Source organism: Mus caroli, unplaced genomic scaffold (assembly GCF_978045245.1).
Source record: "Mus caroli unplaced genomic scaffold, Mus_caroli_1 scaffold_15, whole genome shotgun sequence".
In the NCBI taxonomy this organism is placed as follows: Eukaryota; Metazoa; Chordata; class Mammalia; order Rodentia; family Muridae; genus Mus; species Mus caroli.
In genome coordinates this window covers 110,148,615-110,165,724 of record NW_028227270.1, presented here as the reverse complement: position 1 = coordinate 110,165,724, position 17,110 = coordinate 110,148,615, and the positions used below count along the sequence as shown (strand labels likewise).

Genomic DNA, 17,110 nt, shown 5'->3' with positions numbered 1-17,110 from the left:
ATATAATAACAAAGCCACAAATGACGCTACAGAGTAAAGAGCTATAGGGCATAGGATCATGTTATGATGGCAATTTTCTTACAGTACCCTCATTGTTATCAACTACATTTATATTATATCCATGTAAAAATGTAAAAATATATCCTTAGAAAATACATTGATATTGGATTAACTTCCTAAATCTGGATTTTGTTGTCAAAGACAAAGTTTCAGAAATATAACTCATCCCTCCAATACCAAAAGATACATGAATGACATGAGTATGAGTGTGGACACAGAGACATCTCCCAATGTCCTATGGAGGTCTACCTACAGCAAAGAAAGGTGATCATCAGACCTAACTGTGGAGGTGAAGCTGGAAACAGGTTCTGTAAGGACCCGTGATCTGCTTTCCCTGGGGCATCTGTCAGCTCACTCAGGAAGGAGCCCTAGTTGTAACAGCTTCTTGGACTCAGAGCTGTGTGATAGGGACTTGGAGTGGAAGCTAGTACATGAAGCCACAGCACTTAAAGAAAGACGGGACACTGAAAACAGAATGACCATCAGCAGAAAGACAGGGACGGGGACAGGAAGGAAGAAGGACATTGGGATCTGGGTGGTGGGACTAATAACTGCGTTTCACATGATGTAATCAAGTTTGAGTTCTGCAGTTCTTGCTAAATAATGATGGTGTTGGTGTGCACAGGACAGAGGTGACAGCCTGAGCACTGAGCTTCAGCTCGTCCCTGCTTCACAGACTCTCTTTCATTGCAGCTGTTTCCCAAAGCCTCTAGACATCCGTGCAGTTAGAATACTGGTGATTTGAAGGCCTGAGCTGTCTCCAGAGCTCAAGGAGTTCCCTTCTTTTAGTGAAGTCCCAGATGCAAGCCCTGAATCCTACAAGCAACTTGCAAATATAGGGTTGTGCAACCCCAGGTAGCAGATCTGTGTTGCTCTCAACTGTGGTCAGAGAAGTTTCTTTTTGTAGAGGGCAGTAGTGAATGCAAAGACCCCCAATTGTTCAAAGTGCTGAGAAAGGGTGACTGTGAACATGCAGCCATAGATGGCACATCGATATGAACTGCACATTGTCCAGGCTCTAGCAACATCATGGACGAAGGGGAAGAAAGAATTTAAAAGCCATTGAATGGAGAGGTGCTCTGTGAAGTACTACCTTCTGGACAAATACAGCTGTTGCTCAAGTGAGCTCACAGCAGCTGTGGCTACCTCCAAATGACCCACACAAGATCAAGCTGGTTTAAGTTGCAGCATGGATGGGTAGGGAATCCTGGCTTAGGGGCTCTTGGCAGGGCAACAAAAAGTTCATGAAGCTGAGAAGGAAATGTGCTGGCGAGACTTGGTAGGGAAGAGCAGGAGGTAGATATGCTCACACTACTTCATATACACTTATCAATTCTTTTTTTCCTTTTTTATTAGATATTTTCTTCATTTACATTTCAAATGCTATCCTCCAAACCCCCTATTCCCTCCCCCACCCTGCTCTCCAACCAGCCCACTCCTGCTTCCTGGCTCTGGCATTCCCCTGTACTGGGGCATATGATCTTCACAAGACCAAGGGCCTCTCCTCCCATTGATGGCTGACTAGGCCATCCTCTGCTACATATGCAACTATAGACATAGCTCTGAGGGGGTACTGGCTAGTTCATATTGTTGTTCCTCCTATAGGGTTGCAGACCCCTTTATCCCTTTGGGTACTTTCTCTAGCTCCATCATTTAGGGGCCCTGTGTTCCTTATCAATTATTAAACAACAAATACTGTTTTCTAGAGAGGAAGTACAATCCAGGCGTGGGGTCTAATACTTCTATAGAACTTGGGAAGTACAATCCAGGCTTGCTATCTGATGCTTCTACAGAAGTCAGGCAGCCTGTGAGTGCACTAGGGCTCCCACTAAATAAGGTACTTCCTGGACCACTCTTTCTGGGGTCTTGTTTCTCCCTTCAAGTCTTCTTACACACTCCCACCTGGCCAATCCACTTCTCATGCTGGGTCTTCCTGTGCCCAAGATCTTATGCTGTTCCCACTAGAACACAACATCCTTGCTCCATCTCTCCCATCTCTGCTCTCATCTTATCCACTTAACAGATTCCTACAGCCTATCTGCCTTTAAGTGGATGTAATGTGTACAAGCAATAAAACTCAAAGTGCTCATTCATTATAATTTCGATTACTTTAAGAAAAGTTTATTTTACCTTTGGGGTCTATTCACATGAAAATGATTAATATTTTCACATCTCTCAATTTCTAATGTTTCATATTTCATTTCAATCCACTGGTACATTTGAAAATATTTGTTGTACTTCTTTGGAATTAAACTTAATGAAAATAAAGATTAAGTTTGTTTCATTCCAGGAAAAAAAATCTTCCAAACTTCTCCTGACACAGTTTGATCCCACTCTTGTATTAATTGAGCCTGATTTATTTATTAAATATTCCAACATTGGAATCATTTCATAAAATACTGACAAAGTGGAATAGACATATTCAATCTTTTGGAAATCTGTTTTCAGGGAGAAAAATAACCATAAAAATTAGACTTGACATTTTCATTTTTTCAGTGTTTTAAAACAATCTTTGCTAAGGCAAGGAAGATTTGCTTTCAGTGCTGTGATAACAAAGCTGCAACAGCAAATTATCTCTGCTTTCCTGGGCCTTGATTTTAAGCGCAGCTGAAGTATAACAATTGTAAGAAAGCTGAAGGCAGTGGCCAGGACAGAGACAGATGATATCCTAATGTCTATATGTAATTTATTCAGCCATTTGTCTAGAAACCAACTTGAAATTTGTTTAGAAAACCAACATTTTGTTTTCTCTTTTAATTTTATGTATATATGAGGGTTTTGTCTACATGTATGTTATATACATGCATTCAGTACCCTCAGAGGCCAGAAGAAGATATGATATTCCTTGAAACTGGAGTTATAGATGGCTGTGAGCTGCCATGTGGGTGCTGGAGATTAAACCCAGGTCCTCTGGAAGACCAACCAGTGCTCTTAGCCACTGAGCCATCTTCCAGCACCCAGCAACCTATTTTTTTTTAAATGAAAGGTTTCTTCATCTTCACAAAACATTAGATGAAGTTCTTTACCACTTGCTGAGATTACAGGGATATACAATAATACCCAGCTATGTTGTGTTGAGTACTTAATCTAAGCCTTTGTGAGCACTAGAAAAGCATTTTATCAATGGAGCTGCATCATTCCCATTCCAGGCTGAGTTTCATGGCTGTTGAAACAAATCAATATGCAATCAGTTTAATTAGTACCCCCCTGCCTGCTTATCAAAGCAGAAGGTACCAGGAGAATCCCTCTGCCTGTGTAACACTGTGGTAGTGCCATGTTGAGTTCCTCATTGGTGAAGGAATGTTGGTTCTTTGTTCTTCCTTTAATAGTCTATTTCTTTGCTACTTTACTCTAAGTTTCTTCTTTCCCATTTCCTGCTGTACGTAAAATCACTCATTGTCTATCTATGACTGTCTGGAGGATTTCAACCATAGCCAAGAATGAACTAGAAATGTTTAATATAACTATTTAACATTACAGGACATTTAAATGGTTACCATAAGCTCTGAGCACGTTGTGATCCACAGATGCCACTAAAATTCAGGATCTCTAGGTCTCTCAGCTGTGGTTTTGGATCCTCTTTGATGGCCACAGTTGGTTGTGACATTTGCCGGCCTCAGTGTCAGGAGAAAGAGGAAAAATATTAATGTTAACCTAAATTCTCCTCCCTATGAACAAGAAAACTTGGCAGAGCCCTCCAGCTGGTTCAGTTTCTGCTTCATAGGCCTAGAATCGTGTATTTGTTCTTTCCTCAGTCAATAGTTGGTAGGGAAAATGAAGTTGTCTTTAGCTTAAATTAATAATTGGGACTGGAGGGGGGCATCAACAGCAATGGCAGCTGCTTCCCCTATCTTAGCTCTGAATGGTTATAGAATATTCAGTTCTTGACTTCTTAAAACTTTTCAATTATTGATGAAGGAAATAAAAGCCAACACACACAATTTATAAGTAAAATAGTTGCTTAGAGAGAGACATATAAATATTTCATGGACCAAGTATCATCTCATATAGAACATGCTTCTCATTGTTCTTATAGATATTATAATTGAATAAATAGATAGTACCCAGAGCAGCAAAACTTTCTGGGAACCTTGTCCTATCTGTCACCTATGGCATAAACATTTCCATGGCCCAGAATGGTTTCCCATACTTCCAGAATCCCATGAGATTCTTGGCTAGTGGGCATACAAAAAGCAGTTGCAGGTGCACCTTGAAGAAAACATTTGCAAGCCTTTTATGCACAAAATTCCCCAGGTTGGAAGCATGGGAGCTCTTGGAGACTCAAGGTTAATTTTTGCTTTGTAGAAATGAAAACAGCATTTCCTGAGGTTATCACCAATGATAGAATTTATGAAAGTAATTTCAAGACTATAATAAAGTCAGCAGTTACTCAAGAGTAAAATAAGAAATGTGGCATACTGCAAAGAAGGGTAAAAGGGAAGAATATTGCCCACATAATAATAGGAATCCACTGGCTGCATGATTAAAGTGTTTGCCACGCAAGAACGAGGACCTAAGTTCTGATCCTTAGCAACCACACACACTGATAATTGCGATACAGGAGATGTGGAGACAAGAAAGTTACAGGGGCTTGCTGTCCAGTTAGTCCAGCCAAATTGGTGAGTTACACATTTAGTGAGAGACCTCACCTCAAAAAATGAGGTAGAGGCCAATTCAGGATGATACCTTGTTTTGACCTGTTTTCATGTACATCCAGAAACACATGTACATGCATACATACTTACCAACCCCCACACCTATTCCAATTTATTTACCTTCCCTTTGCACTTTTACTGTGCATTTTTTCACTAGTTAGAATCTCAGAATGCTGTGACTGGAGGCAAAGTGACAAATTCCTTAACACTATCATAACTTGTTCAGATGGCCAATGAGTGTCTGTGGGCTGGAAACAGGGAACATGCTGTAAGCTGGGGACTCAGTCTTCCCCCTCTAGAGCCAGAATATTTATTTGGAACTGTTTCAGTACAAATGAATTCCTAATGCTTCCAATGTTCCCATTGGTTTCCAAACATACAAAGTTGATTTGTCTCATGTTTTCCAGCCCATTATCCATTTCCCAATACACCGGTGAACTATCTTCTAAAACGCAGATCTTTCAATAGATTAAAAACACTCAGATTGTGAGTCAATGATCCAATGTTCCAAGACAACCAGGAAGAGAGAAAATGAGGTGGGATTAGAGCAGACCTCACTTAATCTCTGATTCTGAATAAATTAATCAATAAAATATATGTTAAATGCCCACCAAGTCAGAAGAATTTTTTAGTAAGCTCCATGGTCGATTTTCCAAGAATGTGAACACTGAATTATAACTAAGGGCTTTGGGGTAAAATAGTAAGAGAAAAGAGCAGACTTCTCTAAGTTAAGGGAGGACCAGGAACTACGGGGCAGAGTCATTCCAACCCTAAGCCTTAGACAGAGTAGGAGTGTTACAAGCAATCAGCTACTTGCAGCACACACAAACCCCACTAAAATAGGATCCAACGAGACCTACTACTGCTATTCAATGAAAAAGACATTATGTTTAACACTTGATGCACAAAACATATCATTGACATTTAATTGAGAGCTTCTGGCATTCATGATAATTTACTCAAGTCATGGAAAATCTTGGAATATTTTTGGCACATCATTTAGATATTCTTGTGTTGTGCAGAATAATCCAACTTTATCATTACTTTTCCATACTCAACTACTAACTCCTGTTGAATAGAAAAAGTGGAACCTCACTTCTTATTTTTCTTTGAATACTGACTTTGGAGATTGGATTAGATTCTCTTTCTTGGAAAATACATTTGAGTTTAAATAAGTTGAAAGGATTGGAAGGAGAGGCCTTCTGATGTCACTCTCTCTATTAACTCCTCCTTTGTTATTGCAAGTAGAGTTGATATTTTCAGACTTGTGCCTAACAGAATTTGCTTGAAATAATTACTGGAGTATGCCATGTATTTCTAGCAGTCATATACCACCAAGGTTGTCTCCAATTGTACTTTCAATTATCACTCAAATCACTTCATCTCTCATAAGAATAGAGTCCACATTATTTTTTATTTTTTTTATTAGGTATTTTCCTCGTTTACATTTTCAATGCTATCCCAAAAGTCCCCCATACCCACCCCCCCAATCCCCTACCCACCCACTCCCCCTTTTTGGCCCTGGGGTTCCCCTGTACTGGGGCATATAAAGTTTGCAAGTCCAATGGGCCCCTCTTTGCAACATTTTTTAACGATGTCTTAATACATTCTCAGGATATCCCACATGCAGGCCAAGTCCACAGCACAGAGCTGAATCTACCTTTGTATTTTAATGATTGTTCTTACCTGCCTAATCTATACTGCTATTCTTGACTTGCAAGGTAAAGGAGAACTGGTCCCTGAATTCCTTATTAGCCATTTTATGTAAGTAGGAACAGAAACACAGCATTGGCAATATTACAGAGTAGACATACAACCTGGTGATGTCTGTCATCTTCATTATACTGGTCAAGGCCAGCAGCAGCAGCAGGGGAGACTCTACCCTCATTCTCACCACCACACTAAGTATTCACCAGACCTCTGGCTCTTCTATATGATAATTTCATTATTTTACATACCATGATGATGCAAATACCATTTTAATCTCAATTTTAGAGCTAAGCAACCAAGGCTAATTGAGGTCAATCTTGTTCTCAAAATATAGAGGTGATATTCAGTGAATATTTCCATTTTAATTATAACAGTATTTAATGATTCACATAATCAGTTATGGTGAAGTATGAGTGTGAAACATGTTAAAGAAAGTATTTGCAAGAAATAATATATACTTACTTCAAATTTATGTAAAAGTTTGAACAGACTATGTAATATGGTAATATAATTATTTAATAGTAAAACCAAAGGGGAAAAAAAGAACTTAGTTGTTACTAAGGGCCATTGAAATAACCTTTTCTATTTACAATATATCTGCTGTTTGGGCAGGGATTTGGGGAAGAATTCAGATAGCTATCCTGGGGACAGGAAGACTGTCTTTCTCTTTTATTTTCTTTCTTTCTTTTCTTTTTCTTTTTCTTTTTTTTTTTTTTTTTTTTTTTTTTTTTTGGTTTTTCGAGATAGGGTTTCTCTGTGTAGCCCTGGCTGTCCTGGAACTCACTTTGTAGACAAGGCTGGCCTCAAACTCAGAAATCCACCTGCCTCTGCCTCCCAAGTGCTGGGATTAAAGGCGTGTGTCCCCACTGCCCAGCTGAAGACTGTCTTTCAAGATGATGTATCAAGTATGACCATCTGGGAGCCCTGCTGGGGCTGAGTGAAGGACATCTTTGTTCCTATCTGCATGGGTTTCTGCATGGGCTTCATGTTAGAACAAGTCAGTAGAAGATTCCCAGAGGAAGAGTTTCAGAACAACCAGGGTGATGTTTTTATGATGTGGCTTCAGAAGTCGCTTCTACTTTATTGATTGGTCAAAGCACTCACAGAAATCCCCTCACTTCCCAGGGGTTGGGGTGGGCTGGGGGTTAAGCAAGGAGAACTAGACTATAGAAGAAAACACAGCATGAGAAGCCATCGGGACACCTCTTTTAAAATATAATTGCTCATAATGACAATACAGTCGTGCCACCTTTCTTTTCACAATTCTAATCTTTTAGGAAATTAAAAACTCCACATTGTGTCTGGACAGACTTCAGACTTCCATTTTTGCTCAATGGGTACATTCAAGGCATGCTTAATAAATGGCTAACTCTTTCGCTGCCTAAATGTCTACTTTTAAAATCCAATTTTGAATACTAATCCTGGTCCTTCCTACTGAACACAGTTTTGCAGTCTGATTTACCTGAGTCTTTTCTTTATACTTCTCTAAAGACACAAGATACCACCATCTGAATTTCTAAATCTGGAAGTCAATTCTACTCTAAAGCATGGTGTCATCAGAGGTGCTGTGCTGAACTGGAGTGATGCACTGTGTTGTTGTTTCTCTCCAATCTGCCTCTGGGCCTTCTAAGCCATGCGGGCAGCTGATTCCACATTCCCCAGCATTGCAGGGGTTATCAAAATGAATGTTTACTGTTAAAAGAGGAACTACGTCTATGAAAGTACATCTAAGAAGTGGATGTAGCAGAGCCCAGAGGAGAGAAAAATCAAGCAAATCATGTCAGAGGTGCAACTGTGGAGAAGCTTGTAAACGTCTTCAACCTGGAAATAGCCATTAAAGTTTTACCAGCTGTCTGCTTTTGAGAAGGCCAAGAGGGCAGCGGTACTGTTAACGTGAAACCCTAGAAACTGGTTTTCACACAAAATACATCAGGCTTTGGCAGGCACATCCATCCTTGCTCTTGATGTGAACTTGACACCGATTATAACTTGATTAATAATTCAGTAAGCATTCGGCACATTCACTCATAAGCAGCCAGAAAATCGTTAGGCATGGTTTATGTTTCCCAGAGTGGTACATTTATTAGTTAAAACAAAGGTTGTGATCATCTGTTGGTCCTAATGCCCTCACGAAAACTAAGATTGAATATGAAAAAGATGTGTGATTCAAAAGGTAAAGGTGTAACATATTTAAATGAATTGATTTTTAGAGAGTAAGTTATTTCTCACAGTTGAGATTTTATTTATTCTGTGGTATGGACATGTGTGTATGTATGTGAGAGAGTGGTGTGTGTGTGTGTGTGTGTGTGTGTGTGTGCGCGTGCGTGTGTGTGTGTGTAAGTCTGAAGCTGATGTTCAGTGTCTGCCTCAGATGCTCATTGTCTTCTTTATTAAGCAGGTGCATCATGCTGGACTCAGAAATGGCTGATTCTGATAGTCTGGCTGGCAGCTTTCCCTGTGGATTTATTGTTCCAGCATTTGGATTATGGGCAGTCATCACACCTGCCTGACTTTTCATGCAGGCTCAGAGTACCTGGTCTCACACTTGTACAGCAAGGGCTTTATCCACTGAAGCATCTCTTTAGCTCTACAATTTGTATAATAACTATCTTATCTTAAAAACACAATGACTATGAAAACCATAAAATGCATGTGAAGAACAATTGTATATAGCCAAGTAGCTTATAATCTCTAAATCTAAATAACTTGACAAATTGAGTCTTTATAGTTCAAAGGAAAGGAATTGGTAGCTGAAAGTTTCTCTTCTTTTCATTTTACCAGTCAAATAGATGGATATGAATTTACATATTAAATAGAAAAATCAAATTCTCAAGTCTGCAAATCAATAATGCTGCCTGTTTGCAGTTCCAGTGCTGGGGCTTCAGTCTGGCTTTGTGTGTAGTTGTAGAAATGATGTTTATTTAAGATGCATGAGTCCAGCCCTTTAAGCCATTAGATTATTAAGTTAGTAATGATGATGATCACAAAGCCTTTATATCAGTAACTAGTTGCTTCTCTTGAGACTCATAGAGGCCCCAAGCCAGACTGCCAGATGACTGCTGTTCTGAGATTCCTGAGGGACACTGGTATGCAGTGGCTACTGCCTGCAGCACAGTAGCTGCTTCCAGGGATGAATGTTCTTATTCAAACTGCTCTTCTTCCTGCTCCACACTGATAATGGCCTCCTTGCCAAAGTTCATTACCATTGCTCTGAAACTCTTGGTTCAGACTTCCATTTACCTCCCTGCTCCCTGCCACAGAAAGAAAGCAAGAGAGAAAAGGAGATATAGAAAAAGAGTATCTACAATTTCTACAACTTCTCCTTATTCCTTCTAAGAAAAGGAAGAACTCAGAAGAGATGGTCAGATCTTTTGTTTCCTAGAAGGAGATCACTGGGGCAATAGCTTGTACATGCAAGTAAGGAAAGGAAGAACACACAGATAGGCATCAACTTGGCTGTGGGGCTTAGTGACAACCTCCCATTCTCGCCTATGATGCTGCCCAAGTTTACCTGCCATTCCTCCCACTAAGCGGCGAAAGTTGCTGACAAATTAGTTCATTGATTTATTTATTTTTCAAAAAGTTAGCTGTGTTCGAGTGCTTTTTAAATCAGTCTAGATTGCAACACACAAAATGGAAAGTAATTGCAAAATCAAGATTAATTGCGAGCTCGCCTCCTCGTCACTAACAACCTTCCAGAAATGTGCTCCTTCGCCGTTTCTTGAGGCTGAATTTCACTCCAAATTTACTCCTTCGAAACATGACTTTACTTACTGCTTTCAATAGACCATATTTGGGAAGTTCCATCCAACTGTATTTCCTGGTCTCTTGAGTTATTTTAGCAAAGCACAATCATCCCAAAATATTACTTACTAAAAGTATAAGAGGACTAATTTGGTGTCTGCGAATGGGTTATAGATAAGACAACCAGTTCAAAAGCTGGAATTTCTGAAAGCAATTGGAGCTGAGTGCAAAACTCTCTAGAGCAGAGAGAATGGGGGATGCACACAATTATGATTACACAGATATTATTTCACTTTAAATATATTTTATTTACTCTTTGAGAGTTTTGTAATGTATATAATATACTTTATATTCTCTCCCACTTCACCCTCCAGATATTTTCATATCCCTACTGCCCCATATCCCCCTCCACACTTCATGCTTCCTTTTTATATTCTGCTAATATCCAATTAATACCATTCATAAGTACATGGGTGTAGGACTATCCTAGCCAAGAACCCATGGCTGAGAAGGTCCTAGGTCCTAGGCAAGAACCTACTCCTGTGTTTTTGCTGAATGGATGTAATACCAAACTGCCTTCTATATACTTATCTTTATACCCATATACCCATAGGGAAGCTCTAAGCCCTCATCAGAGAAGCCTCTTTTTTTTGACACTTCTTTGGTCATTAATAGAGATCTATAATGGATGCAAACACAAAGAAAAGGCAACCACACACTTTTAAGCAGGAATCTGCGTCATACTCACACCCTACAAGGTTCAAGGACATTGGAGAAAAGGAAGCAAGAAGGTTATAAAAAACTAAGTCATAGGCTGTAGAAGTATAAAATGTGTACACAACCCATACAGAATTATGTTCAAACCCAGAGAACTCCCAATATCTGTGCAAATCACTAAGATTAATTTCTAGTACAATCTGGAAGCACACAGGGTAAGAATTGTTATTTTATTGCAAAGAAATCATTACATCTATAAATCGGTTTATATATATATAATATGAATATATTATATATATATAATATGTATATTATATATAAACTATACTGGTTATATGGCTGAATATAACACATATGAATATACATATATGTTATATATATTGGAAGATACATTAATATAACTATATATTTTAAATACCTGCTACCATTTACAAATTCCTCGATTGCTAATAAAATTCACAAGGCAGAGATATTATGTGAATTTAACAAATGAGGCATTTAGGTCTTCTCTATATACATCTTTAGGAATGATTAGTTGTGGATCTGGTACAGGCAATTGGTTTAGCCACTACAAAGCCCAGGATTCTTAAATGTAAAATAAAAATAATATCCATCCTGTAGCAAGCTCCTGACAACCTACCCTCCACTGACATATCATGCCATTTTTTCCTCTCTGATCTGCCTTTAACTGGTGTTTCTATCTATATACTCAAGTAAAGGAGAAGTAGAAACTCTGGCAAATAAGTGCCAAGATTTTACAGAATATGGGGAAATAAGAGGAGTGCCCTAGGCAGCACAGAATATGCCTTTGATAGCAGTAACAGATCTCTCTCTCTCTCTCTCTCTCTCTCTCTCTCTCTCTCTCTCTCTGTGTGTGTGTGTGTGTGTGTGTCTGTGTGTCTGTGTGTCTGTGTGTCTGTGTGTGTTGTGGGGGAGACATGTGGAGGTTAGAGGACAACCCTAGATGGGAGTCCTCACTTCTCACACTGTTTGGGACTGAATCACTAGTTACTCAGGAATGTGTAAAGCAGACTAGCTGGTCTTAAAGCTCCCAGATATTCTTGGGTCTCCATCTCCTATCTTGCCATAGGAATAGCTGGCTTTCTTGATTTCTGGGGATCTGAACTCTGGTCCTTATGTTTACATGGCAACCACATTACTGGGAGAGGCATCTCTTCCACCCTCCTTTTTTGAACCTCATTTTCATTTTCAGCAAAGTTCTCAAAAAATTTCAACTATAAATAAATGACTATCTTATAAATAAGTGATAAGAACAATTTCCCACAGACTAATTTTGAGAAGATATTTTCAGGGCAAGATGGATAGCTTTTTTTAAAGCTCACATATCTAATAGAAGTCAGGAACTTGCAAGTAAATCCAGCCTGCTTGTATGTCATTTAGATCAAAACTCTAGTCACCCAGAAGGACAACAGGAAGCTTCCAGATGGATCTTGTAGACCTGGCCAAGAAATAGTTTTCGTCTGTTTCTGCAAACTACAAAAAAAAAAAAAAATGATACTGAGAGATCAGTGATACACATTACATTTGGATAGCTCTAATGTTTAAAAACCAGGATCTATACCCTCAAGTTGTCTCAAGCTTTCTATATAGCTGTGGGTGACCTTGATTTCACATTTTTCTGTCTCCACCTCCTGTATGATGAGGTCATAGGTATGCAACCATCAGGTCAGGTTTATGCAATCTGGAGGACTGAACATAGTGCTACATGCATGCTAGGTAAGCCCTCTACCAACAGAGCTATGTTCTCAGCCCTCTAATATTTAACTATGTGAAAAGATATAACTTTGTAGCCTTTTGCTTTTAATATTTGTTTCACTTTGCAGTCTTTTCTATAATTGGAAAACTACCATGTTCTATTTTTTGAACAGATATTGTCAAATGTATACATTTATTAATAAATTTGAAACTTGGTTTCTTTGGTTTGTAAGTTACTGTGACTCTAATCTATAAACTGTGCCTTATTGAAGTTTTAAGAGAAGTTTTAATAAATACCACAGACTTCTCTGATAAATTTTGGACAACTGATAAGGTCAGATGTAACCAGCTATGGAAGTCTTTGTTATTATGAGTGCTGATAAAATTTGGCTTGCAAAGTAAGTAGACTGGGGCTGACTTCTACACCTGCTGCAGGTAGCCAGGGACCAAGCAGGTTTTAGTTTCCTTTAGTCTCCTTTGAAGTTCATAGTTTCTCCATGGGCGGTAACAGCCCTGTTCTTGTCAAAGAGAAGAGTTTTGCTAAGCACAGTAGACCAGATGGCATGCCTTATCTGCAAAGTTGTTCCTTTAGGATAGGGTGAGGAAGGAAAAATGAGGATGGGAGAGTGGAAGACACCCCTCCCAGAGATCCTTTAGCAGACGAATCTGACTCCTGGAGGAAGGAGGCACCATATTTGGGAAAGATCCAAATCAAATAAAGAAGTCTTCTGCACAGGTGTTACACTGTTTTTGTTTCTCTGGTGGCTATCTGGAATCCATGGAGTCTAGGTAACCTACTGTGGAGGTGCCAGAAGTAGTTTGCAATACAAAATTCTGCCTTCTATTGGAAGAGAGAGTCAAAGGAGCGGGTGAGAAGATCTTCAAAGAAGAAGAAGAAGAATGGAGCAGTCACTACGGTAGAAGTCGGCATCTGGGTGACTAGTTATGGAGGGGCTAAAGATACTTATTTAATCAGGGTCCATATGCCAACCCAGAACTTCCTAGTTGTGTGTTCTTTCACAAGGTTTGCAATGACATAATATCCTCAAGTGCCACTTTCTTCATGGCTAAAATATACTGTTATAGGATATATCTCAATACCCATGGACTGGACTTACAGGTGAGTGCCTGGGCCCTGAGCCATGGATGGGAGAATGAGAGTATTCACTAATATTTTTTATGGTAGTATGTGAGTCACACAACTTGCCCTGTGAATCCTCTTATTTTGCTTGAAAGACAATGTAGAAGGCTGTAGAAGGAGAAGTAGTAGAAATATTTTGTAATCAACTCAGAAAACATTTGTTGATCCCTTTGTTCTGTGCTCAACAGGGGGGGGGTTAATTCCCTTGTTTCTGAGTAGTAGCTTTCACTTCTGGTGAAGAAGGCAACTGACACACCCCACCTCCAGAGAAGAGGGGTACAAAGGGTGTTTGTTCTTTTTAGCTCTTAAATGTACTAAGAGATGTCAGACTCAAAGTAGGAGTTAACACATAGAGACAGCAGCTACAGGTACATTAGATGGTCAGGGTCTCCTGAAGGCAGCAGTCAGAACTTCCGGTTTCAGAAATCAAAATCTGTAGCTGACGAAACTGGTGAAAAGGCAAAGGGAAACATTCACAGAGCATTTACTAGGTGCTAAAGCTCAGTATGTAACCAAAGTGCATCCTTGTCTGTAGGCCCTGCAGCTGCCCTCTGAGATACATCCTGGTTTTATGGAGAAGCCAACTGCCTTGACATATCATGGGACTTGACCCTAGGCAGTATTCTCAACATATATGTGTATATGTGTATATGTTTAGATATTCATTATAGCTATATGAATGCATCTCAGAAAAAGAATCAAGATGTTATTAACCTATCAACTGTTGTTTCTTATCCAAAAGGACTTGAAAGCTATTACCAGCTATTTGCTAGCTACAAAGGGTGATGAAAAGTGTGAGGATCTTCCAGTTTTATTATTATTCGAAGAATGAGTGCTTGTCAGAGGACAACTCTGTTGAGTCAGTTCTCCTTTTATGTGGGTTTCAGGGAGCAAACTGGGGTTGCCATGAGGGAGCAACTAGCCCCTTTACCTTCTAAGCCACCTTTTGGCCCTCACTGGTCTTTATTTTCAATCAGAATTCTAAATAAAGAAGTTCCTAACTCTTCTCCTGACTGGTACCTATTTTCCTAAAACTTTTATGTGCCAGAAGCATAATATAATTTAGACAGGGGGTTTTCTTGCAAGCAGATAGTCCATACCCACATCGATAGCCTACACCAATGCCTATAAAATAATCCATCTAATTAGGATAAGCTCAGGACAACCCATGGCACACTCCCCCTAAGTAGAGTGTGAAAATTCTTGACTTAAGGAAGAAAGTGCCTATTTCCAAAGGTTGCTAAGATTACACTGTGACCTATTTTTGTTGTTGTTGTTAATCTCTTATCATGTCTGATTTATAAATTGTACTTTATCTAGTTGTGTGTATGTGGAAAACGGTAACCAAAATTATATTTGACACTTTTCTGAGTGACATCTCCCATAACCTAACAAGAAGAGGGTACAATATTTTCTAAGTTAACATTCTATTATGTTTCCTCCCACTGCTGTGCATGGAGTTTTCAGGCATAACAAAAATAATACCATCTAAAAAAATATAACAGTAGACATATTTTGAGTTTAACTTTTTTTAAATACATACTCTATCATGCACGGAAGTCTCAGGAAACAGCTTTGCCTTTCTTTGTCAAACTTAAATGTCATAACCTACGGCCTGTTCCTCATGTCTGGTTTGAGTCCACTGACACTACAAAATTTTAATTTCCCTTCCCAGCTCTCACAATTGACAGGAAGACAGACAGACATGGCGTCAGCAAGACCATCTGTTCTCATTGTTCCACCACTAACTGTAGAATTCCTAAGAACTGGGGGTGATATAAACGTCCACACCCAGAGCTCTTGGTGGCTCACAGCTAACAGTTCTTCAGAATTTCAGGCAGTGGAAGTCACCAGACATGGAGAAGAATGGCACTTGGCTCTGCAATGCAGAAATCTGCCCTGTGGTTAAGAAGGTCACCCCTGCATGGCAGTGCCTGTGAATGAGGTGGGAGGGGTAAGTAAGCTGGAGTAAGAGTGTCTTCCTGGAGGAGGTTCTTTCAGGTGCAGGAAGTTGAGGGAGAAATGGGGTCCAGAAGGGAAAGTGTTCCAAGTCAACAGTAGCTGCAGTATTAGCTATGAACCACTTGTTCTCTACTTGGAGTTTATTGAGACACAGTGACATTTGTGTATTCAAATGGTTTATTTGCTCCTTTCCTCCACTTTTGTATCCCCCATTTCTCCCCTCACCAAGACAGGGTCTCATGTGTTCATTAAGCCAAAGATGGCATGGTGGCCAGGATCTGATAGCTTGAACTCCTGATTTCCCTGCCTCCACCTCCTCAGCGATGATTACGGACAAATACCTTCACGGGTGTTCTCTAAACAGTTTTAAATCATGTCATAATCCAGTTGACGTAGGAATAAAACAATAAGTAATTGTCTGTTATTCCTGGAGGAGATTGGGTGATAGGTGGAGGCCAAAGGGACTGGCAGTGAGTAGAAAGAGTTTGTGGAGTTCTAAGATGCAGCTAAGGGTGATAAACATCCCCTTGGCTGACATGGGCTCAATGATGAAGCAGAACACAGAGAGAAGGCTGACCAGAGGCAGTCAGTCTAACTATATCCTTAAAACCAGGTGACAGAGTTGAGATTGCATTTGCTAGTAGGTATAATTTTGGATTCTATTAGAAGGTATGGAATGACCAATATAGCATTGGAATTGTACTGGCTGGTTTTATGTATCAACTTGATACAGGCTGGAGTTATCACTGAGAAAGGAGCTTTAGCTGGGGAAATGCCTCCATCAGATACAACTGTGGGGCATTTTCTCAATTAGCGATCAAGGGGAGAGGGCCCCTTGTGGGTGGTAACATCTCTGGGCTGGTAGTCTTGGGTTCTATAAGAAAGCAAGCTGAGCAAGCTAGTGGAAGGCAAGCCAGTAAAGAACATCCCTCCATGGCCTCTGCATCAGCTCCTGCTTCCTGACCTGCTTGAGTTCCAGTCCTGACTTCCTTGGTGATGAACAGCAGTATGGAAGTGTAAGCTGAATAAACCCTTTCCTCTCCAAACTGCTTCTTGGTCATGATGTTTGTGCAGGAATAGAAACCCTGACTAAGACAGGGATAATAAACCTCTTACTCAAACCAAAGGGCTTGAAGGAAAGAGACTGTTGTTTGGGAATAAGGCCATTTCACCTTTGTGCCTCAAGTACCCTACAATGTTCAGTGCCCAGCAGACACACTGGGTGTTTCTCTTTGACTAAGTGAAAACTTTCATATTCATTAAAGAGTAAGTTCATCACAGTAGCCATAGGTAGGTGCTTCATAGAGGTAGAGAGGGAGAGAAAGATTTGAGCAGATGATGGAGAAAAGTATAGACCTTGAAGAAATTATAAACAATGCTACAGATTGGTCTGAGGTTCTTGACC

General features: G+C 39.7%; 1 protein-coding gene across 5 annotated transcripts in view; it reads right to left on the bottom strand.

Moving 5' to 3' along the window:
- Chrm3 (cholinergic receptor muscarinic 3) overlaps positions 1-17,110 on the bottom strand; it is a 475,736-nt gene that overhangs the window by 374,705 nt on the left and 83,921 nt on the right. For 2 of the 5 annotated variants that reach the window (XM_085831292.1, XM_085831293.1), the window contains one exon: positions 3,558-3,675. The exons of the other annotated variants lie outside the window; for them this stretch is intronic. The gene's annotated coding sequence lies outside the window, so the exon portion shown is untranslated. The remainder of the gene's footprint in view (positions 1-3,557; positions 3,676-17,110) is intronic. 5 annotated transcript variants of the gene reach the window in all.